The sequence below is a fragment of the Hordeum vulgare genome, chromosome 4H (genome assembly GCF_904849725.1).
Source record: "Hordeum vulgare subsp. vulgare chromosome 4H, MorexV3_pseudomolecules_assembly, whole genome shotgun sequence".
In the NCBI taxonomy this organism is placed as follows: domain Eukaryota; kingdom Viridiplantae; phylum Streptophyta; class Magnoliopsida; order Poales; family Poaceae; genus Hordeum; species Hordeum vulgare.
The window spans coordinates 405041642-405067807 of NC_058521.1; the positions used below are offsets into that span (position 1 = coordinate 405041642).

Here is a 26166-nt window from a genome sequence, read left to right on the forward strand (position 1 = left end):
GACAGAAACTTTGTGCTCACGAAATTATTTTTAATTCCTATCCAGAAAGAGCTTTTGAGTTGATTCTTTTTGCTGCTGGTTTATATGCCAATTGCCCTAATTGTAATAATTGTTCAGAATTTTTGGGATACCATAAGTATACGATGTATAAAGATTGCTACAGACTGGTCTGTTTTTGACAGATTCTGTTTTTGTTGCGTTGATTGCTTATTTTGATGAAACTATGGATAGTATCGGGGGGTACTAGCCATGGAAAAGTGAGAATACAATAATCTAACATCAATATATAAATATAAATCAAGTTTACTACAGTACCTAAAGAGTTGGTAGTTTGTTTTCTTATGCTAATGATATCACAAGTTTCTGTTTAAGTGTTGTGTTGTGAAGTTTTCAAGTTTTCGGTGATGTTCTCATGGAAAATGGGATAAAGAGTGGAAAGAGCTCAAGCTTGGGGATTCCCAAGGCATCCCAAGCCAAATTCAAGGACACCAAAAAGCCTAAGCTTGGGGATGCCCCGGGAAGGCATCCCCTCTTTCGTCTTCAATCCATCGGTAACGTTACTTGGAGCTATATTTGTACTCACCACATGATATGTGTTTTGCTTGGAGCATCGTGTATTATAGGAGTCTTTTCTTTTTGTTGTGTCACAATCATCCTTGCTGCACACCTTTTTGAGAGGGACATGCACTCATCGTGAATTTGCTAGAATACTCATTGAGCTTCACTTATCACTACTAGGAAAAGGCCTGCTAGTGGCACACCTGTTTTGGCTACTAATGGCGCACTACAGGTGCGCCACTAGCATCACGCCATTAGAATTTTTTACTAATGGTGCACCATTAGTATCTGGTATACTAATGGCGCATCAGGCAGTGTGCCATTAGTATAGCTCATGGTGCGCCATTAGTATCTGGTATACTAATGGCATACCACTCATGATGCGCCATTAGTATCTGGTATACTAATGGCGCACCAGGCAGTGTGCCATTAGTAAGCCCATGTTGCTCCATTAGTATGCCTCCCAGGGCATATATACTAATGGCGCACCAGGCAGTGCGTCATTAGTATAGCCCATGGTGCTCCATTAGTATCTGCTTTCCGGCGTATATATGTTTTGTTTCAAAACCACAAATTAAACAACACATAACATATATATATATAATACATAATATGTGCCTAATAGTTTTACTGATCCACAACACATAACATATATGCAAAGTTGCATAACAAATTTCATGATCCTATATCAAAATTCCATAGCAGCCATACATCCAAAATTCCATAGCATCCATATATACATATAGTTCCATAGCATCCATACATCCAAAATTGCATAGCATCCATATATGACATCGCAGAAATGGCCTTCTCCCAGTTACCCTACTTTGACTCTACACTCTCAGCCCTACTTGAGGAAGAGAAAAACGTATTTCCTGATACCAAGCTCATTCCCCCAATCAATGAGACACTTGCAGCACCAGGATACTATCAAGCTGCTAATGGAGAGGTCAGCGCATAGAGCAATTCGGCCAACCACGGCTTCCCCAGAGCATAGATGAACCCTTGCTGGCAATGCAAATGAGCAGCACTGCGCCTATCTCGATGCCTCTTGCTCCAGGGTGTGATGAAGAGTGCCTCACGACGGCACTAACCAGAGGGTACATGAGCCTGGATATTGCCCTGTATCCACAAACAGGAGCAATGATCCCGAGTTACAACACAGAGGCATCAAAATTAGGATTCTTCAATGGTAGTGGTGGTAATAGCAATGGTATGGTGGTGTTAGATATGAATGACATCGGCGAGTATCAGAGGATGATAGAAGGTGAAGGACTGACCAGAACATATAGCGACACAGATTCCATGCAAGGGGGCTATAGCAACACTGCAGAGATTCACGCAACATCCGGAACCTAACATTTAAGTAATATCATGTTGCTTAATTACAGTAGTGCCAAACTTCCATGCAGCACTGGTAAAAGAAACATGCTTAACTATAAAATTAGCTTACAAATGATACTTATTTGAAATCTCATTGACCTCTAAACAGAACAGGGGTAACAATCAAGACCTGGTAAATGGATACAACGGAAGCCCGCCAACATTACCTCCAACAGAGGTCTCAGGTTTAGATGATTCCACCTTCAAAGTTGTGCGTCTTTCAGCTGAACAGAGGAAGGAAAAGATCCACAGGTACATAAAGAAAAGGAACGAGAGGAATTTCAGCAAAAAAATAAAGGTAATATGGAGCATCCTGCACAAAGTATTGCTTGCATAGGCATCTTACCAATTCAATTCTGATGACACGTGACAAAATGCAGTATGCTTGCCGAAAAACTTTAGCAGACAGCAGGCCCCATGTCCATGGAAGGTTTGCAAAGAATGAGGAACTTTGTGAAGCAACAAGATCAAGCTCCCAAAATCATGATGAGTATGGACTGATTGTAAGTCTTCTAGTATATTACACTATCTGGTCTTACCAGAAACATCCCAGTTTATTAATAAATATGGTCATATACTCATCAAGTCATAGTTTACATTGCTCCGTCAAGGTCAATAATAAAAAAGAATATAATCGTGTAATAATTTTCTGAACTAATATTCATGCTTGTATTTTTTCAGGCGGGTGCACATGGAGAAGACATGCTTGACACGTCCGATATCCTGGCACATTTGAGTGGAATAAACAACTATAGCTACATGTATAATTATACCATTGAATCATGGATATGATCACCACAGCTGCACAAACTAAAGTCTGTGTTCTGTTTTCAGTTGTGCAACCATAATCCATAGTTTACCCTTGATCCTAGTAAAATAAGGCTACAACTTTACAAGTTCTGTCACAGGAGAACTGCTTTTAGTTCAAGTTATTGTAGACCTGGTGTATTGCATCAATCTGTTCTCACTTGATGACATTCTTACACTGAGTGTGATAGTTAGAGTCTCCAGAGCAGTGATACGTAAATAGAATTGTGTCCTTGTCAGAATAAACAGTATCAAGAATTACCCAAACTATTTGTCATTCTAAGGTCTCCCTACTTGGTGTACATAATAACAATATTGACGGGACAACAAGGCGTGAAAGTAAGGAAACTTTGGACAATGTTAAAAATATGAATAACACTCCAGTACACAGAATCTGTAACATCTGGCCATATGTCAAGAAGATTCACAAATTAGAATCCAATACGCTATAGGAGTAACTAAAATAAGAGTTGCAGCTCACAAACTTCTGACATTTCTAGTATAATCATATATTGTAATAAAATACTAAAAATGTGACTGGAAATGCACAAGACATTTGATAGCATGATCATGTTGCTGGTCATAGTAATTAGTGCATCACAGACCATTTGTACATGAAAGATTGTGAACATCACATATGCCGAGCTGACTTACGAAAGAAAAGTGAACATATGGTAGGTGATTACTTACTTGGAGACCCTTCAACTGCAACTTTTGCAACAGCTCCGTAAAAACACTTACACAGTATGCAGAGGTTGAGAGTTTTTCCTCTTTCCTTGGAAAAGTGTAAAGGCAGAAATTAACAATGTGCTAGTTAGAACATGTACCTAACATATAATTTGAGTTATGCGAACCATCCCTCTTCTGAATTCATATATAACCTTTAGTCCATGGCGTTACCTATTATGCTTTGATAACAGATGCAGGCTCTGTTGGGCTACCCCCAGGCTTCACATCACTTCCTTCAGATCCTTAGGTAGACAAAGCTTCACCTTTTGAACAAGAGCCCTAAAGAATTCAAAGCTTATGTAAGTATTGCGAACAGCCCAAAACATGCACTGTGGTTAACTCTGAATTGAAGTACACAGACCCACTGATGTTGGCTCAGTAGACATAATATACTGCGGTTAGCATTAAACAGAATGTTGAGCCCAACAAAAAGAACATGGTTATAACAACAATGACACTAAAATTGTGGAAGGGGTTCCATTTTTTAAAGAAACAGTTATAAATCATACACAACACCATTTACATACATCTGTAAAAGCTTTCATCAATGCACTAATTTTGAGTTTCTGCTCTAGGGGAATCAAGTGCTTCATTCGTCAAACATAGGATAACAAGCCATGGTGCCATAAGTATATATCATATTCATATGTGCACGCTATCGGCATAGAACTGTCCATCTCAGAGATAGCACTGTCAAAGCCAAAAAAATACATATAGCAGTGTCAATGCGTATTAGACTTTACATAATTGGGTGTTTCAGCGTGAAATAGCATGATAAAATGAAAACCATGTACAGTAGGAGTGGATGGCAGATTCCCACAATAATCCATTAATTCAACGCTCTCAGGTAAATGAAAATTGCATCGAATCCAGTGGAAAGAAATTGTATACGCATGGGCTTACCTTATCGTTCTGTACCAAAAAAGGAGGCCATGCCATGATGTAGGGACGGACATGCTTGTGATAATCTCTGAAATTTCGGAGGGGGAACCCCTCCGCCCCAACAGACAGAACAGAGAAACCAAAGTGCGACCCAAAGCGACGGCAGGAAGTGGTCACCAATTTTCCTACTGCCACAGACAGACCATGCCAGAGAATTACTCCATACATGTATACTGCAATTTATGTCCCTTTCATTTCTGAAAACAGTATTTTTGTGTTATGTCTTTCTTCATGTCTTTGGTTATCCAGGTGTCGTAATGGATTTACCAGGCCGTTCACCTGCACTACTATGTCCTGTTAGTCTTGCACTGGCTACAGTTTTCAGTTAGGTAATCATCATTATGTATAAAACTATCTCCTTTTGTTTCATCCTGAATAATAAGACATGGTATCGATCATCTAGTTCCGTTTGAGCGTTAGGGTGGAGAAGAAGTTATTTATGTATCTCCAGTGCCAAAGTACTGGCTGCCGTTCACAAGTAAACTGAATAATGTTATTTATGCATCTCTAGTTCGTCCTGTTAGTCTTGCACTAGCTGCCGTTCACAAGTAAACTGAATAATGTTATTTATGCATCTCCAGTGCCAAAGTACATCATCAAAAATGTAATCCAAAGTACTTCTGCCACATGACAACCAACACCAAAATATGAACCCTAATTGCATGTGTTCTAAATATAGTTATCTTCTTGAGCAAAAGAGGGCTCAGGCTCTCCCCTCTGTTTCATTAACGAAACCACAAGTCTGAAGAATGAGATATAAATATGTGGATTGACTTTCGCTGAACAGAGAAAGCTGGGGAGCCGCGGGGAGGGGCGGAATTTACCTCATCTGGGGCGCGAGGGCGAGGCCGTTGTTGAGCTGCAGCATGCCGTAGTTGGAGGTGTCGTAGAGGCGGCGCAGCGCGGCGGTGGGGAGCTCTGCACCTAACCCTAGGTCAGGCTTGAGACTGGCTTCGAGAAGCAGCGGGCGCGTGACGGGGCGGCGGCGGCAGCGCACGAGCACGCGGGAACGGCGTCGGCAAGACGGGGAGCTCTGCACCTAACCCTAGGTCGCCAGCCCCCCTTGGGCCGTGGGAACGAGCGGGAGAGGGAGGGAGGGGGGAGGAGAAGGGAAGGAGACTAACCCATGGGACGCCCGGGGAGGTACCCGACGCCGTCGAGGAGCGCGTCCGACGAGGCTCGCCGCCGACGAGGCGACCGCCGCTTGGAGGGAGAGGAGGAGAAGGGGAGGGATATGGGGAGAGCGAGCTCGATACGGGCACAGGGGCCGCGCGGGGACTGACACGGGGATTTTAGCGGGGGTGATAGCAATGGCGCATCCCAGGGGTGCGCCATTAGTAATCTTTCTTTTTGTATAGCAATGGCGCATTCCCAAGTGGTGCGCCATTAGTAGTTTTGTAAAAAAAAAATTATAGTAATGGCGCACTCTGTCCCGGTGCACTATTAGTACTTTTGCAAAACAAAAAATTATAGTAGTGGCGCACCGAGTGTGTGGTGCGTCATTAGTGTCCATCGCACTAATGGCACACCTGCACATGGTGCGCCACTGCTATATAGTAGTGGCGCACTACTTGTCTGGTGCGCCATTAGTGTCTATATCATCTATAGCCCTTTTCCTAGTAGTGTATATCTTTTGGGTTAGGCAATTTAGCTCGCATGTGCCTCACTTATATCTTTTGAGCTAGATAACTTTGCTCTAGTGCTTCACTTAGATCTTTTTAGAGCACGTCGGTGTCATATTTTGTAGAAATAAAAACTCCCGATCTTCACTTATATCTTTTTGAGAGTGCTCTCTCTTCGTAACTTGGTAATTGGCTTGTGCTATGAAGTAGTCCTAAAGATGATAAGCATCCAAAGAGGATATAATAAAAACTTCCATATTCAAGTGCATTGATTAGTAAGAGAAGTTTGATTCCTAACAATTCAGTTTTGAGACATGGATTTGGTAATATTAGAGTTATGTTAGTAGGGTGTTGTGAATCTAGAAATACTTGTGTTGAAGTTAGTGATTCCCCTAGCATGCACGTATGGTGAACCGCTATGTTAGGAAGTCGGAGCATAATTGATTCAATGATTGTCATCCTTTGTGTGGCGGCGGGATCGCGCGATGGTTAACACCTACCAACCCTTCCCCTCGGAATATGCGTTTAGCACTTTGTTTCGATAACTAATAAAACTTTCGCAATAAGTATATGAGTTCTTCATGACTAATGTGAGTCCATGGTATAGATGCACTTTCACCTTCCACCATTTCTAGCCTGTCTTGTGCCGCAAAACTTTCGCCGGTACACAAACCCACCATATACCTTTCTCAAAACAGCCACCATACCTACCTATTATGGCATTTTCATAAGCCATTCTGAGATATATTGGCATGCAACTCCCACCGTTCCGTCTCATGACTTGTGCCGTCACTTACATATTGCCATTGCACGATCGTAAGATAGCTAGCGAGATGTTTCAACGTCATACGCTAACCTAGATCGTTGCACATCCCGGTACACTGTCGGAGGCATTTCCTATAGAGTCATCATTGCTCTAAGTACTGAGTTGTAAGTAAATTAAAGTGTGATGATCATCATTATTAGAGCATTGTCCCATGTGAGGAAATAAAAAAAAGAGGCCAAAGATGCCCACCAAAATAAAAAAATAAAAAAAATGAAAAGAGGCGAAAGAGCCCAAACAATAAAAAGAGAGAAAAAGAGAGAAGGGACAATGCTACTATCTTTTTCCACACTTGTGCTTCACAATAGAGCCATGTTCTTCATGATTGAGAGTCTCTTGTTTTGACACTTCCATTTACTAGTGGGAATTTTCATTATATAACTTGGCTTGTATATTCCAATGATGGGTTTCCTCAAAATTGCCCTAGGTCTTCGTGAGCAAGCAAGTTGGGTGCACACCCACTAGTTATCCTTTTGAGCTTTCACACACTTATAGCTCTCGTGCATCCATTGCATGGAAATCCCTACTCATTCACATTGATATCTATTGATGGGCATCTCCATAGCCCATTAATACGCCAAGTCAATGTGACCATCTCCTCCTTTTTTTCCTCACAACCTCCACCACACTCTATTCCACCTATAGTGCTATATCCATGGCTCACGCTCATGTATTGCGTGAGAGTTGGAAAAAGGTTGAGAAAGTAAGAGTGAGAAAAGAATCACTTGGCCAATACCGGGGTTGTGCATGATTTAAATTCGTTGTGTGGGGATGATGGAGCATAGCCAGACTATATGATTTTGTAGGGATAACTTTCCCTAGCCTTGTTATTTAAATTCGTTATCTATAATTTTGATGGTTTCATGCAATTATGTTGTCAAACTTTGGATGTTTTGCATGCCTTTCATATATTTTCTGGGACTAACTTATTAACTCAGTGCAAGTGCGAGTTCCTGTTATTTCCATGTTTTTGACCCCTTTCAGAGGAGATTTTGAAACGGAGTCCAAACGGAAGCTTGAGATCCAAGGCAGGGGAGCCTCAGGGGCCCCACAAGCCCCCACCCCGCGGCCAGGGGGAGGCCGCGGCCGACAGGCTTGTGGGCCCCCTGAGCGTCCTCTGACCTAGGGGTGGCGTCTATAAATTTCCTAAAAGTCCCAAAAAAATCAAGAGATCATCGAAAGTACTTTTCCGCCACCGCAAGCTTCCGTTTCCACAAGATCCCATCTAGGGCACGTCCTGGTGCCCTGCTGGAGGGGATATTCGGATACGGAGGGCTTCTTCATCAACACCATGACCTCTCTGATGATGCGTGAGTAGTTCATCATAGACCTACGGGTCCATAGCTAGTAACTAGATGGCTTCTTCTCTCTCTTGGATCTTCAATACAAAGTTCTCCATGATCTTCATGGAGATCTATCCGATGTAATCTTCTTTTGCGGTGTGTTTGTCGAGATCCGATGAATTGTGGATTTATGATCATATTATCTATGAATATTATTTGAGTCTCCTCTGATCTCTTCTATGCATGATTTCGTATCCTTGTAATTCTCTTCGAGTTATGGGTTTTGTTTGGCCAACTTGATATATAATTCTTGCAGTGGGAGAAGTGCTTGGTTTTGGGTTCATACCGTGCGGTGTCCTCAGCTAGTGAAAGAAGGGGTAGCGAGGCACGCATCATGTTGTTACCATCAAGGGTAAAAAGATGGGGTTTATATCTATTGCATGAATTTATCCCTCTACATCATGTCATCTTGCTTAAGGCGTTACTCTATTTGTTATGAACTCAATACACTAGATGCATGCTGGATAGCGGTCGATGTGTGGAGTAATAGTAGTAGATGCAGACAGTATTGGTCTACTTGTCTCGGATGTGATGCCTATATGTATGTGTAGTGCCCCAGATTTAAACCTTCCCTATTTGGAACCTATTGCATGTGGGTCCACCTTGTCATGGATATGATGATGTCATTTTGTGTCTATGATTTCATGTGATCATACTTTGTCTTCCCATTGCATTCATGCATCCATTCATCCATGCCTTATTGTGGTAGTTGTTAATGTGTGGCAGTGAGGTGATTTGATGTGATGTCAAGTGTTGTGTTGTGATGTGATGTTGTGTGGTTTTAGAAAGAGGGGTTTCAACTATGTGGATTTTAAAGCTATTCCAAAACCTCTTTCCCTTACTTATTATTTTGAGCTCAAGTTTTATTTGCTCTTTTCCTGTTTTAAAATTGTAGATCCATTAGAGTATTTCCTTGTGGTTATGGGGTCATGTCTAGGGTATTTTTTTGATCTTGCTATAATAGGGATTAATATTAAAACAGGGTACCAAATTCTGTTTTTGAGAATTACTTGAGTGCTCCAAAAATCACTTGGGTATTTTATTAAAATGAGTCATAATTCCCTTATGACCAGGCATATTTTTGTTTTATTTTAGGAGATTGGTGTTACCTAGGATTTATTTGTTTTGTCTGTGGTTTGTTTCAATGGGAAAAACCCAAAGGGTTTTCCCTTCTGTAACCGGTGCACCTGTTTGGGCCTGCTCCTCCTCGCTGGCCAAGAACTCTCCCTCTCTCGCAGGAGCCCAGTCCCGCGTCCATCTTCTTCCTCCCGACGTCATGCTTGTACGAACAAGTTTCAGCCTCCCGATTAGCGTAATCTTGATCTTGCGGCTCTAGCTCGCCCCCCTAGGATGATATATGCTCTGCTCTCCCTCCCCCAGGCGGTTAGGGTTCCTTCTCTCCCTCGCCTCTCCCTCCAGCGCCGCCAAGGCATCACCTCGTCGTTTCCAACGCCATGGCTGGCTACAGGTGAGCTCGACGCCGGCGGATCGTTGCTCCTCCTCCGGCTCCAACTAGTGCAAGAGGGTGCGGTGCTCAAGGGGGGCCCATTCCCGTCAAGAGAAAACAACGGGAGCGACCACGTCCTCGGCCTCGTCGTCCTCCTCTTCCTCCTCTATGGTGGTCGTCCCTGTTGCACCTCGTCTTCGCTCCTTCTTCTTCCATGACGCGTCGCCCTCCTCCCTCGTCTCCCCCTCGGTGAGCAGCCGTAGATCATCTCCTTCCTCTCTTACGCATGCATGGACTCAAGCTCGTCGTGGGGTCGCTCGGGTGCAGTAGCAGGGAACAATGCTGGCAAAGGCAGCAGCTTCTGCTCGTTGTTGGTAGAGGCACTAGGGTGGTCCCGCGGCAGGAATGGATCCCCTGCGGATCCTACTTCCTCCTCCGCAGCGTAGAATAGCCGTTAGTGTTCGTGGTAGTCGCTGCCGTCCACCTCTGTTTCGTTCGCCGGCGAGGTGTATCGTAGCAGAGAGGTGCTCGTGTTGTTGTGTGTGCTTGGGGTGCAACGTTTGTGGGTGGTGTGGTGCTCGCAGGATTCGGCAGAAGGAGGGGTGCCCTCCTCGTAGCCCTAGCGCACCCCGTCGTAGCGCTGCAGTAGAAGCAGAGTAGCGCCGGCGAGATCCCTTCCCTGCTCCGGCAAGCCATCGGAGTAGAGTAGCAGAGAGGGTTCCTTTTCTTCTTTTCTGCTCCCTCCTTGTCAGTAATCGTTTCGTAGCCTAGCGGTAGCAGCTTGTGGTGCCTGATGAGAGGGAGAGGGTTCGATCCCCCTGGGCACATCTTTTATTTCTGATTTTTATGCACAACAGCAGACAGGGACATGTTACTCTGCTTACTTCCCTTACTTGTCAAGCAAGAACCTAGTAGTAGAGTGGTGTAGTTCCTGTGTGGTGATACAGGGGGTTGCGGGTTCGATCCCCCTCCCCATCATTTTTATTTTTTGTTGCTCCTATTTTTCTGTTGGATGTGGCTTGCCCTATAGCAAGTGAGGTGACTGTTTTGGCTCAGCAGCAGGTTGTTCTTGATCTTAATGCTTTTACTTGTATAGGAAAGCATGCATATATATTTGAGAGCACATATGTTGTGTGTGTGTAAGAAAACAATGTGTATGTGTGTCTATATTTGAGGGTGTAGGTATTTGCAAGGTAGTGTGTGATGCTTGTGTGTGCAAGTATCATATTGTGTGTGCACCTTGTCAGTGGTTGGCACCATGAGATGATGCATATGTAGGTGCATGTGCTAGAATAGTCTTGTGCTTGCAAGCATAGTGGAGTGCATGTATGTGTTGTTTCCAAGTTTACTTGTTTAGTAGATTTTACCTTCATGTTATACCTTGGTTCAAGTTCTTGTGATGTGTGTGTGATGATGTATGTGGGTGGTAAGCCAGCCCCAGTTGCAACTTGTGCACCTCCTCATGTTAATATGAGAGAGGGCATGATGATGTGTGTGTGTGGGTGATCTAGTGAGAGAAGTGGTTGTGAAGTTGATGTGCATGACACAAACATGGGGTTCAAACCCCCATGTCACTTTGTCATTGTGCACATGAGCTCAACCATGTAGTAGTTGATATAGTGAAACTACATGAAATGATGCACTATTTACTAGGCATGATTTGGAGTAGTTTCCTCTTCCTTAATATGTGGTCACTTGTTCCATGTAAGTGCCCACATATTATATATGATTTTGGGGTAGAATATCCCAAGGAATCCAGTGGTGAAGTTAGTTTAGCCATTAGGATACTTTCTGGAGTTGACATATTCAAATGTGTTGCAAGTTTGCTCTTTGTTTCCATGGAATAGGTTGAGCCCAAGGGCCTGAGCTTTTGTGTGGTAGAAGTAGGGGTTTTGCTCTACACCATAGTGGTGTCATTTATATCTTGGTGTTACTTGTGTGCAAGTTATGCCTAGACAAAGTGGGCATGTGGCTGGAGATTCCAGATTAGTGAAAATCTGAGAGTTTCACTAAGTCTGAGAATCTGGATATATTTTCTTCTCCTGTAGATGAGGTTGTGCTGGTCATAGTGTTGTGATATAGGCTTAGTTTAGTGCTAGGAATTTGGACCTGATATGTTTGTGAAGTTCCCTTTAAAATTTCATACCATTTGGAGTCCTGTAGGGTATGTTTTGGCTGCTGTCAAAAAGCTTTCGAACAAAGACAGAAAGTCGGGTGCAGGAATTTTCACTAAGTCCCTGAGATCTGATGGTTTTGGGAAAGTTTGCATCCTTGTATCTTCCTGTGCTTAATTACTTTTCGTGTGATTATTTCTTGTTCTTGTAGTATTCTTGGTTGGCTACAGCCACATATATTATTTGTCATATTTGGAGGGCTCTGGCTATGTTGCATGTAGCTCACAAAGTGCTAAGATGCAGATTATGGCAGATTGTGTAGTTTTGTCATTTTGGTGTTTGTGAGTGCTTAGTTGGTGATGTGGTGTTCTTCCTTGCTCCAATCCATTAATGTTGGGTTGTTATATGTCTTGGCAACCTGGAAACACCAGGGTTATGCCAATTGAGTATGTGGTGATGATTTTGATACGTAGGTCTTCATATCTTGTTTCGTTGATTCCTGTTGATCCGTAGCTCAGTTTGTAGAGTTCTTTATATGCATTTGCATCGTTTTCTCGAGACTCATCTGATCATGTCATTCTCATGCATGTCAAAATAGCTTAGGGTACAGTTCTTTCCAGGAACTTGTATTAGCTTCTTTTGCTTGTGCTAGTGATAGAAATAGTGATGCATGCTCATTTTTCATCTCAGGCATCATGTGCTTGTTGCATCTTGAGGTGCTGTTGTTCATTGGATGTTATTCTTATGTTGGGTAGCACCGGGATCGGAGAACGAGTACATGGATTCGGGAGAGTACGTGCAGGATGAACAAGAACCATTCCAAGCTGAGGATATCACAGGCAAGAGGATATGACCTTGATTCCATCTCTAGACTTGTTATGCTAGTTTGCGTTTCCATGTCATATTGCTCGCTGCCTACCACTGAATTAAATTGCCTCTTGATATGCCATGAACCCAAACACTGATCCCTTCCTAGCAAACTTGAATGGCTAAGTAGGCTTTGCTCAGCTACTAATGTTAGCGTTGCTAGATGCAGGTGCTTTGTCTCATGTGATAACATGAGCTTGATATCATTATCTTAAATGCTGTTATTTAATTAATGCACCTATATACTTGGTTAATGACAGAAGGCTTAGCCTTTTGCCGGGTGCTACCGTTGTTTGATTCCATATTGATCGCTCCTAATACGTTCGGGGTTGTTATGGGGACCCCCTCGATAAATCGCTTAGTGATAAGACTTGTCCGGCAGGACCCAACATTGGTGTTAATTTGCTAATCACGTAATAATCTGCATAGGGAATGATCACCCCGAGTATCTTTAATCAACAACCCGGGCCAGTGCTCCTTATGACTGTTGGTCCAAACTGGGCAGACTATGGGGCCACCATAGGGCAACCTGAGGTTTGGTATACCTGTAGTGTGACTCATCCGGCGTGTCCTGAGACTGAGATACGCGGCTCTTATCAGGGTCGTTGACATGTCAGGAGGTCCTGCTAGTCTTGTCTTACCTTAGCGATATATCTTGCGTATAGGAATCCCAGTGAAACTTTGGTTTCCCCCAGAGTTGAGGTTTTCCTCTAAGGAATCCGACGAGATCACGAGATTCGTGATAGAGGATTACTTTGCGGCCTGTGTACGTTTGTGATGGACTAGTCGGAGCACCCCTGCAGGGTTTAATCTTTTGGAAAGCCGTGCCCGCGGTTATGTGGCAACTTGGAATATTTTGTTAACATCCGGTATTGGATAACCTAAACAAAAGCTAATAAAATTGCCAACTGTGTGCGTAACCGTGACTGTCCCCTCAAAGATCTCTCTTCGATCGGGAACACGGTGGGGTTATGTTTGACGTAGGTAGGTGATCAGGATCACTTAGTGATCAAGTATCTGTCGACCGCTAGAATAGTCCACCTTCATAAATGTTACGTAAGATAGCCCCAAATCAAGCTTAGGATGCTCCAGCCTTATACACTTCACCTTATCCTACCTAATAACTTGACTAGTTTTGGCACGAAGGTCTTAGATTGCTGAGTCCCCGTGGCTCACGAATTCCTCCAAAATCCCAACAGGTTCAGGTACCCCAGAGACAGATGATCCCGACGGCACGCAGCTGGCGTGGCAGTACGATGAGGAGACAGACCGCCTGTACGTGAACTATCCAGAAGATTGAGGCGTGGTCGTGATCGTGGACCTGCAGACAGGGTAGCATAGCCTTTCTATGTTTTGTAGTCCGTAGCGGAACTACCTTGGTTGTATGTGTGATGTACTGTGAGATATTTATGACAAGGCAATTGAGTCCCTGATTGTCTATCTTTATTAGTATGTATGTGCTGTGATACCTGTTTGCGAGACACTTAGATGCGCTCCTTTCCAATTCGGGGCCTCGATCCCCAGATCGGGAAGGACCGCATCTTGGTCGTTACATTATGATCATTGCCTTAGATATCATCATGACTTTGCGCGATTCTATCAATTGCTCGACAGTAATTCGTTCACCCACCGTAATACTTGCTATCATGAGAGAAGCCTCTAGTGAACACTATGGCCCCCGGGTCTACTTCACATCATATTTTCAGCTCTACACTTTTACTTTGTTGCACTTTCCACCTTCAGATCTCACCTTGCAATTAATCGTGAAGGGAGTGACAACCCCTTTATAGCATTGGGTGCAAGTTTGTTTGTTTTTGCGCAGGTACATTGGTGACTTGTCTTGATACTCCTACTGGATTGAGACCTTGGTTCTCAAACTGAGGAAATACTTACTGCTACTGTGCTGCATCACCCTTTCCTCTTCAAGGGAAAAACCAACGAAAGCTCAAGAGGTAGCATGAGGTTAACTTTGCAGTAGGCTTCCTCCTTAGCATCTTCAACCAACGAAGCTTGTTCAAGTTTGCATCCACTACCAACGAAGCATGTACAAGTTGGCAAGTAAATTGATAAGAGAAAACCGTTGAATTCTAAAAAGGACTCCAACACAGGTCTTTGCAGTTTCATGGTTTTATAAAAAGGAAAGGTTTACAACAGCTGGCTGATCCAGCAGTGCATCCACCGCCTTCGACGTGCACCACGTGCCCCACACATCCTTATCTCCTCTAGGAAAGAGAACATGACCACATGTTTTCCCTAAGCCCATCATCTCCTACCTCCCAATCTGCGTCATGGATGTGCATCCCCTCAAATCACACCAAATCGACTGGCTGTGCCGCAGGCGTTGCGAGGTGCGCTGTTGTATGGCTCACCGATGCTACGAGGGGCAACTTAATTGTTGTAAGCCAACGTCGCTCCACCATGACCGTCAGCCACCGCAAGGCGCTCGAGCATGGCATGGCCGAGCCGACCTCCTCCATGCATTTGTTTCTGCAACATTACCTCTGTTGCAAACGGCAACAACGAACAACCGTAGTGTTGCTGTGACATGTGTCGATAATGGCGGGCGACGTTTTTGAAGCATCATCTTCATTGTAAAATTTCTACAACATCACTAATGTTGCAAAAAAATTCTTCCGCAACAATACCTATGTTACAAAAAAGGCAAAGAAAAAATAAATCTACAACCAGACCTATGTTGTAAATTTTTTCTGAAACATGACCTTTGTTGCAAAAGTTTCTTCCGCAACAATACCTATGTTGCAAAAAGACGAAATTTTTTATTAGTGCAACTTGACCGTTGATTAAGGAATTAATGGGCCCAAAGCTATTTTTGCAACAAAGCGATTGTTTCTACAACTCGATCATTGTTTCAGGAATTATTGGATCCGGGGAAGCGACCGAGCCGCGTATTTCGGACGGCTGCGCGTGTACATTAAACGGACGTCAAGGTGACGGATGTTTCCTGCGGATCAACCGATGGACACGTAGCAGTCCCTTATAAAAAACAAGACTATTAGAAACACAAAATAAATGAACACAAAAAAATGTCATAATTCCGAAAATAAATTGCAAACACCTATGTTCAAATTGTGCAAACTATGTTGGCTATTTGCCCTCAAGATCGATCACATCAAAATACGAAGAACATACGGCACACAAAAGCAGCAACACGAAGATAGCGAGAGGCGCGTGTCATGACTCGAAAATATTTCTTTATTACTTTTCTTGTTTTCTCTCCTGTACAAATCTCACACACCCTGACTACGTTTATATAGGTATACACAAGAGACAAATCTCTAACAAAGCACATACCCGTACTACAACTCTAACTCTGACTACTACTCTACTCGGAATGACATGCCAAGTCCAACCCGACAGCTTAACTTTCCTATCTTACTCACGTGAGCATACAAACCCAGATAGTTTCCTAGGCTAATCAACCGGCAAGCCGATCGCACTACTAAACTAAACAAAACACAAACACAACTTAGTAGTACTAACAAGTTGGTATGTTTGGATTATCCAACATTCACCTCCTAATCCAAACATCCAATCATTCTACTCGGCGAGACACGCACACAACTATCTCTTCATCTTGTCACGTCGGTTACCTCCGATGACGTAACTTATCGAACCACAACGTCTCTCTTCTCGCAATGATGCACTTCATCATCATATTTTTCCTTTTCTTCCAACGCGTAGACTGAAATCGACGATTATTTGGACTACTAGCCACGCTGTCGGTGACATGGAAGATCTCAACCACCGCCGCCTAGTCCTCCCACGACGCCCACCTCCCCTCCACCGCTACTAGTGGTCGGAGCGGCGGAAAGCCTGTGCGTCCGATGGCGGCGGCGGAGGGCCTCTCCTCCCTTCCTCGGATCCATGAACGTCGTATGCACCCAAATCTGCGAGGTGCGGCCCTCCGACTGTGTGGCGTGTCCCAGCGGTGGTGGGTTTGCTGCGGTGCACGGATGCATATATCCATGGGGTGTGGATCTTCCGGCGGCGTGGCGGCTACCGATGACGGCGACCTCGGGCGGCGAGAGGTTCGGGCGACGGCGCGGGCCGTGTTATGGCGGATCTCGTCCCTTCGGTCATCGTGTAGGATTCTAGATGTGGGGCGGTGTTGGGGATATTACCTGCGGTGTAACCCGCCCTAGCTGGGCCGGGTCCCCAAAGGGGCGACTCATTCATTGGTGATACAGGCCTTGGCCCAAGGGGCCCAGGAGCCGGATGGTGGTTGAGGAGCTATACAGAGGATAGACCGCCAAGGAGGTTTCTAGTCTTGGAAAGCATGGCGACTTAGAGATAGGGAAAGCTACATGTAGCATAGTCATGACTCTTGTAGCATAGTCAGGACTCTTGTAAATCCTAGGGCCTCAACCTGTATATAAAGGTTGGTCCCTGGGGAAGATAGGGGAAGTTAGAAATCATCGAGAGCTAGGTCAGACGAGTTATGCCCTCCTTGTAATCGAAACCATCATCAATCTACACAAAGCAGGACGTAGGCTTTGACCTCCACACGAGGGGCCGAACCTGGGTAAATCCGAGTCTCGCTTTCGCTCACCCCCTTTGAGTCTCCACCAAGGTGCGATGGCTCCATCTTGAAGTCCTTTCACGAGGACATCTGCCGTGAGAAAACCACGACAGTTGGCGCCCACCGTGGGGCTACTGCACGGTGGAGTTGAGTTCTCAAAGGGAGCCGTACGAGGGTCAGAAAGCTATGCGGCCAGCATCATGACAAAGAGCCGCCGCAGAAGGTACTACATCGACAACTCGCTGTGGGGGCCAGAAGCCGATTCAGTCGAATCTGGTTACATAGTCCCCTTCGGCAAGATCAACATCTTCATCGGCATGGTTGGAACGCCCGTGCCTGAGCCGGACACCTCCACCGACATTGTCGAGCCGGCCAGGTACGTCCTCCCCATCACGCGACAGGACAAGAGGCGCCATGTTTTTGTCGGTTTTACGCAGGGAGCTAGCGTACAAGGCGAACCGACAATCCAGGAGGTCACCCCTGTCAATTCTGACGGCGAGTCATCCATGGGCGAGACAGATTCAATTCATCCTCTTCACGAAGGACAACTTGGAGGGTTGTCACTAGCAATGGACCCAGAGATTCTGGAAAGATCCCCTCGACAAATCACCATCTATATGGTGGGTGCAGCACAACCTCAGCAAAACCCGTCCGACAACAATGAGACCGGCGAGGTGTCGAAAACCCCGGCTCAAGCCATGGCGGACTTAACGGCGGAGGTCACCAGACTCATGACAACCGCTGTGATGCTAGAGAATCAAGAATCGATCAACGCCGAGCGGGCGAAGCTGCGGGAGGCGATGGCCAAAGCCCAGCGAGACGTGGAAGCGGAAGCTGCCAGGATGGCGACGCATCAGGACATGATCGCTGCGGAGATGGAACGGCTGAACACCGAAGGCTGGCGGCTCGAGAGACAACAACGCGTGTCCGATGCGATTCACCAAAGGAGGCATCACGGACGCCTCCCGACCGACCTACATCCAACTCCCCTCTTCGACACCCCACGCACTCCTGGGGCGGGACCTGATCGACCTTTGCAAGCCGCTCCAGGGGGGGGGGGTTCGGTTCAACCACCTGACCCGCCACCGCCTCAACCGATGGATGCCCATGCAACTCGCTTCCAGACACCACGAGGCCACTTCTCAAGTCCTGTGGATAACGTGCTGGCGGCAACCCACCACCTGGAGTCCCTCCCCATCTACGGAAACTCCTCGACCGAGGTAGAAGCAAGAAACGCCATCGAGATGCTGAAGACAACAGTGGTCCAACATGCGCAATACTCACACAGCCTTGACCGGTTACACTCCACGCCCCAGACAAGTCACACCAGGAGTCGCCACGAGGACCAACCCGCAGTGACCTGCGGGCAACGACGTTTTCCTCAGACCAACCCGCTCGGTATGCCCGATACGCGAGCGCAAGACATTATGGATGCAGCGCGAGCCGCACGTCAGATGGAGATGGCAGCCGCGGCGGGTCAGGGTTATCCGGCTTATACCCAGACACCTCCCGCACCGCTTGATGCCAGAGGCAAGCACATTGGGGTGTCGTGTCTCATGCCCGCTCTATGCAATGAGTGGATGCCTAAGGATTTCAAAGGACCAAGGAAGGTACCCAATTACACACCAAATCTGGAACCAGGGTCATGGATTGAGAGTTACGAGCTTGAATGGACATGCTCGACGTAAACGAGGCGGTTTGCGCCAAGTATTTCACTATGATGCTTGAAGGAACGGCGCGTGCATGGTTGAAAAACTTGCCGCCTAACTCCATCAAAACTTGGGCAGAGTTAATGGATTGCTTCATCAAAAATTTCAGAGGGACTTGCAAACGCCCGATGACCATCATCGACTTACAACACTGCATCCAGTGGACGGATGAGTCATCCCATCACTGGACTCGGCGAGTCACAGAAGTTATTCATTCATCAGATGGCATCTCGGCGGCTCAGGCAGTGTTGATTCTGGAGAAAAATTGCCATTATGAGCCTCTGGTGCAGAAGCTAGGGCGACTTAAGCGTAAAGTGCAGGACATGGGCGAGTTGATGGATACCCTCACCAGATATGCCAAGTCAGATGACACCAAGGATCCTGGAGAGTACGATGACAAGGCTCACACCGCCAGGAGGGGTGAGTTGTTGAAGGGTCCCTCTCAGTCTCAAGGCCGGGGTAACCACCACCATGGCGGGCAAGGTAAAAAGAGACAACAGGAAGGCCCCACAGATTTCGTTGCTAACACCAATACCGGCAACGGAAACCAGCGCCAGAAGAAGCGGGGTTTCAATGGGAAGAAGCCGCGCAACTATCATGAGATGCTCAAAGCCCCCTGCCCACAGCATGCTACGGCTTAGGGGCCGGTGACCCACTCTTGGGAGGATTGCTACGTGATGCAGGAGTTCCGAGCTAAGGCGCTCAAGAAAGGCCAAGGAGGTGATCAGGGCCAGCAATAGGAACAGTTCGGCGCGCCCGGGTCACGCCAGAGCCCATTCGGCGGTTTTCCTAACCCGGGTCCACAGGGCGGGTCACAACCCAACAACGGACAATACCAAGTTCACAACCAACATCAGTATAACCCGCCAGGAGTGTTTCAGCAACCACCCCCACAAGGGGATCTCCAACGACAGGATGATCGTAGCGGTTTTTTGAATAACCCTAAATAGCTGAACAGTGGGCAATATCACGTGTTCACCACCAGCACCTGCTAACGGGACCAGAAGGTGAAGCATAGAACTATCAGCGTGGCTGAGCCGGCGCTCCCTAGGTACCTCCATTGGTCCGAGCAGCCCATAACCTGGAGTAGGGAGGATCACCCGCCCCGAGTTGATAACCCCGGCGACTTGGCTTTGGTCGTGGCTCCCCAAGTCGGAGGGTACACCCTTTCAAAAGTCCTTACGGATGGAGGCAGCAACATTAACATCCTATACTTTGATACCTTTCAAAGGATGAACCTCTTGGAGAAAGACTTGATGCCATCGACCACGGTTTTTCACGGCATTGTTCCGGGTAAGTCGGCATATCCAATTGGGCGAATTAAACTTAACGTGGCTTTTGGCATAAAGTCTAATTACAGGAGCGAGTCACTCATGTTCGATTGGAGAGGAAGTCGCCTCGCTTTTGGCCGGCGGGTTCATCATCGAGGTTTTCCATCCTGAATGGTTGGCTAACCCGGTCCTAGTGCTAAAAAAGAACGACACTTTCCACATGTGCATCGACTACACCAACCTCAACAGAGCCTGTCCGAAGGATCCCTTCGCCCTTCCCTGCATTGATCAAATCATTGACTTAACGATGGGTTGCGAGTGTTTGTGTTTCTTGGATGCTTATTCAGGATACCACCAGATCAAGATGGCGGTGGCAGACTAGGAGAAAACGTCCTTCATAACCCCCTTCGGAGCCTTCTGTTATGTATCTATGCCGTTCGGGCTCAAGAGTGTGGGGGTGAATTATCAGCGTTGTATTCAAATTTTTTTGCATAACCAGATCGGACGTAATGTCCACGCTTATGTGTACGACATCTTAGTTAGATCTCAGAAGAAACAGTCGCTCTTGGAGGATCTCAAGGAGACTTTTGACAATTTGCGCATATACCAGATGAGGCTTAACCCCACCAAATGCGTGTTTGGTGTTCCTGCATGAAAGTTATTAGGTTTTCTGGTGTCAGAACGCGACATTGAAGCTAACCCGGACAAAATTGAAGCGATTACTTCGCTAGGAAAGCCGACCAATATTAACCAAGTCCGTCGCATAGCGGGTCGTATCGCGACTCTAAGTCGTTTTATAAGTCTCCTTGGGGAGAAGGCCATCCCTCTTTATCAGCTGCTCAAGAAAACTGATCAATTCGTATGGACGGACGAAGACAACGAAGCCTTTGAAGCCTTGAAGCGACAATTGGTTAAGCCGCCAATGCTGGCGGCTCCGACGGACAAGGAGCCTATGCTTTTGTACATCACGACCAATTCTAAAACAGTGAGTGTGGCAGTGGTTGTCGAGCGGAAGGAAGAAGGAAAGGAATATCCGGTTCAGCGACCAGTATATTTTATCAGCAAAGTCCTGACCCTCTCCAAACAACTCTACCCGCATTGGCAGAAGCTGGTCTTTGGGGTGTTTATGGTGATTCGGAAGCTGAAGCACTACTTCCAAGAGCATCCCATCACGGTAGTCAGTTCCGCCCCCCTTGGTGACATTATACAAAATCGAGAAGCAACTGGACGGATTGCTAAGTGGGCCATTGAGTTGGGGCCTCATCACGTGCGATATACTCCCCGTACGGCCATTAAGTCTCAAGCATTACTGGATTTCATCAACGACTGGACCGAGTTGCAAATTCCAGAAGATAGGCCCGATCACACATATTGGACCATCTATTTCGACGGATCCAGGCAGTTGGTAGGCTCGGGGGCTGGTGTGGTGATAACCTCGCCTCAGGGTGACAAATTTTGCTATGTCCTCCGGCTCATGTTTCCATGTACCAACAAAGTAGCAGAGTATGATGTTGGGAACGTCGCATGTGAAACAAAAAATTTCCTACGCGCACGAAGACCTATGATGGTGATGTCCATCTACGAGAGGGGATGTGTGATCTACGTACCCTTGTAGACCGTACAGCAGAAGCGTTAGTGAACGCGGTTGATGTAGTGGAATGTCCTCACGTCCATCGATCCGCCCCGCGAACTATCCCGCGATCAGTCCCGCGATCTAGTGCCGAACGGACGGCACCTCCGCGTTCAGCACACGTACAGCTCGACGATGATCTCGGCCTTCTTGATCCAGCAAGAGAGATGGAGAGGTACAAGAGTTTTCCGGCAGCTTGACGGCGCTCCGGAGGTTGGTGATGATCTCGTCTCAACAGGGCTCCGCCCGAGCTCTGCAGAAACACGATCTAGAGGTAAAATCGTGGAGATATGTGGTCGGGCTGCCGTGGCAAAGTTGTCTCAAATCAGCCCTAAAACCCCACTATATATAGGAGAGAGAGGGGGGAGCCTTGGGGTCCAAGAACCCCCAAGGGGTCGGCCGAGCCAAGGGGGGAAGGATTCCCCTCCCAAACCGAGTCCTACTTGGTTTGGAAGGTGGAGTCCTTCTTCCCTTTCCCACCTCCTCCTTTTTTTCCTTTTCTCTTTGATTTTCTTCCCAATGCCATGGGCCTCTTTTGGGCTGTCCCACCAGCCCACTAAGGGCTGGTGCGGCACCCCAAACACCCATGGGCTTCCCCGGGGTGGGTGCCCCCCCCCCCCCCGGTGAACTCCCGGAACCCATTCGTCATTCCCGGTACATTCCCGGTAACTCCGAAAACCTTCCGGTAATCAAATGAGGTCATCCTATATATCAATCTTTGTTTCCGGACCATTCCGGAAACCCTTGTGACGTCCGTGATCTCATCCGGGACTCCGAACAACATTCGGTAACCAACCATATAACTCAAATACGCATAAAACAACGTCGAACCATAAGTGTGCAGACCCTGCGGGTTCGAGAACTATGCAGACATGACCACAGAGACTCCTCGGTCAATATCCAACAACGGGACCTGGATGCCCATATTGGATCCTACATATTCTACGAAGATCTTATCGTTTGAACCTCAGTGCCAAGGATTCATATAATCCCGTATGTCATTCCCTTTGTCCTTCGGTATGTTACTTGCCCGAAATTCGATCGTCAGTATCCGTATACCTATTTCAATCTCATTTACCGGCAAGTCTCTTTACTCGTTCCGTAATACAAGATCCCGCAACTTACACTAAGTCACATTGCTTGCAAGGCTTGTGTGTGATGTTGTATTACCGAGTGGGCCCCGAGATACCTCTCCGTCACACGGAGTGACAAATCCCAGTCTCGATCCATACTAACTTAACGAACACCTTCGGAAATACCTGTAGAGCATCTTTATAGTCACCCAGTTACATTGCGACGTTTGATACACACAAAGTATTCCTCCGGTGTTAGTAAGTTATATGATCTCATGGTCATAGGAATAAATACTTGACACGCAGAAAACAGTAGCAATAAAATGACACGATCAACATGCTACGTCTATTTGTTTGGGTCTAGTCCATCACGTGATTCTCCTAATGATGTGATCCAGTTATCAAGCAACAACACCTTGTTCATAATCAGAAGACACTGACTATCGTAGATCAACTGGTTAGCCAACTAGAGGCTTGCTAGGGACAGTGTTTTGTCTATGTATCCACACATGTAAGTGAGTCTTCGTTCAATACAATTATAGCATGGATAATAAACGATTATCTTGATACAGGAATTATAATAATAACTATATTTATTATTTCCTCTAGGGCATAATTCCAACAGTCTCCCACTTGCACTAGAGTCAATAATCTAGTCCCCACATCATCATGTGAATTACATTGTAATAAATCTAACACCCATACAGTTCTGGTGTTGATCATGCTTTGCCCGTGGAAGAGGTTTAGTCAGCGGGTCTGCTACATTCAGATCCGTGTGCACTTTGCATATATTTACGTCCTCCGCTTCGACGTAGTCGCGGATGAGGTTGAAGCGTCGTTTGATGTGTCTGGACTTCTTGTGAAACCGTGGTTCCTTTGCTAGGGCAATGGCACCCGTGTTGTCACAGAACAAGGTTATTGGATTCAGTGCGCTTGGCACCACTGCAAGATCCCTCATGAATTTGTTCATCCAGACACCCTCCTTAGCTGCCTCCGAGGCAGCCATGTACTCCGCTTCACATGTAGAATCTGCTACGACGCTCTGCTTGGAACTGCACCAGCTTACCGCACCCCCATTAAGAATAAATACGTATCCGGTTTGCGACTTAGAGTCGTCCGGATCTGTGTCAAAGCTTGCATCGACGTAACCTTTTACGGCGAGCTCTTCGTCACCTCCATACACGAGAAACATCTCCTTAGTCCTTTTCAGGTACTTCAGGATATTCTTGACCACCGTCCAGTGATCCACTCCTGGGTTACTCTGGAACCTACCTGCCATACTTATGGCCAGGCTAACATCCGGTCTAGTGCACAACATTGCATACATGATAGAACCTATGGCTGAAGCATAGGGGACGGAGCGCATATGCTCTCTATCTTTATGAGTTGCTGGGCACTGAGTCTTACTCAATCTCGTACCTTGTAAAACTGGCAAGAACCCTTTCTTGGAGTGTTCCATTTTGAACCTCTTCAAAACTTTATCAAGGTATGTGCTTTGTCAAAGTCCTATCAGGCGTTTTGATCTACCCTGTAGATCTTAATGCCTAGAATGTAAGCAGCTTCCCCTAGGTCCTTCATAGAGAAACTTTTATTCAAGTAATCCTTTATGCTCTCCAAAAACTCTACGTTGTTTCCAATCAGCAATATGTCATCCACATATAATATTAGAAACGCCACAGAGCTCCCACTTACTTTCTTGTAAATACAAGATTCTCCAACCACTTGTATTAACCCAAATGCTTTGATCACCTCATCAAAGCGTTTGTTCCAACTCCGAAATGCTTGCACCAGTCCATAAATGGATCGCTGGAGCTTGCACACCTTGTTAGCATTCTTAGGATCGACAAAACCTTCGGGTTGCATCATATACAACTCTTCCTTAAGGAAACCATTAAGGAACGCCGTTTTGACATCCATCTGCTAGATTTCATAATTGAAAAATGCAGCTATTGCTAACATGATTCTGACGGACTTAAGCATCGCTACGAGTGAGAATGTCTCATCATAGTCAACTCCTTGAACTTGTGAAAAACCCTTTGCCACAAGTCGAGCTTTATAAACGGTCACATTGCCGTCAGCGTCCGTCTTCCTCTTAAAGATCCATTTGTTCTGAATAGCCTTGCGGCCCTCAGGCAGTACTTCCAAAGTCCACACTTTGTTCTCATACATGGATCCTATCTCGGACTTCATGGCTTCTAGCCATTTGTTGGAATCTGGGCCCACCATTGCTTCTTCATAATTTGCAGGTTCATTGTTGTCTAACAACATGATCGATAAGACGGGATTGCCGTACCACTCTGGAGCAGCACGTGGTCTTGTCGACCTGCGTGGTTCGACAGAAACTTGAATCGGAGTTTCATGATCATCATCATTAACTTCCTCCTCAACCGGCATCGCAACGACAGAGGTTTCCCCTTGCCCTGCGCCACCACCCAAAGGGATGATAGGTTCGACAACCTCGTCAAGTTCTATCTTCCTCCCACTCAATTCTCTCGAGAGAAACTCCTTCTCGAGAAAAGCTCCGTTTTTAGCAACAAACACTTTGCCCTCGGATTTGAGATAGAAGGTGTACCCAACTGTCTCTTTTGGCTAACCTATGAAGATGCACTTTTCCGCTTTGGGTTCCAGCTTTTCAGGCTGAAGCTTTTTGACATAAGCATCACATCCCCAAACTTTAAGAAACGTCAACTTTGGCCTTTTTCCATACCATAGTTCGTATGGTGTCGTCTCAACGGATTTTGATGGTGCCCTATTTAAAGTGAATGCAGCTGTTTCTAATGCATAACCCCAAAATGATAATGGCAAATCGGTAAGAGACATCATAGATCGCACCATCTCTAATAAAGTACGATTACGACGTTCGGACACACCATTACGCTGTGGTGTTCCAGGCGGTGTCAACTGTGAAATAATTCCACATTGTCTTAAGTGAGCACCAAACTCGAAACTCAGATATTCACCCCCACGATCAGACCGTAGGAACTTGATCTTCTTGTTACGATGGTTTTCAACTTCACTCTGAAATTGCTTGAACTTTTCAAATGTTTCAGACTTGTGCTTCATTAAGTAGACATAACCATATCTACTCAAATCGTCAGTGAAGGTGAGAAAATAACGATATCCGCCGCGTGCCTCTACGCTCATCGGACCACACACATCGGTATGTATGATTTCCAACAAGTCACTTGCACGCTCCATTGTTCCGGAGAACGGAGTTTTAGTCATCTTGCCCATGAGGCATGGTTCGCACGTGTCAAGTGAATCAAAGTCAAGTGACTCCAAAAGTCCATCGGCATGGGGTTTCTTCA

The 26166-nt window shown here is 46.0% G+C and overlaps 1 pseudogene; it reads left to right on the forward strand.

The window, feature by feature from the left end:
- Nucleotides 1-343: 343 nt before the first annotated feature.
- Nucleotides 344-2733, forward strand: LOC123446517 (annotated as a pseudogene).
- The last annotated feature ends 23433 nt before the right edge of the window (nt 2734-26166 follow it).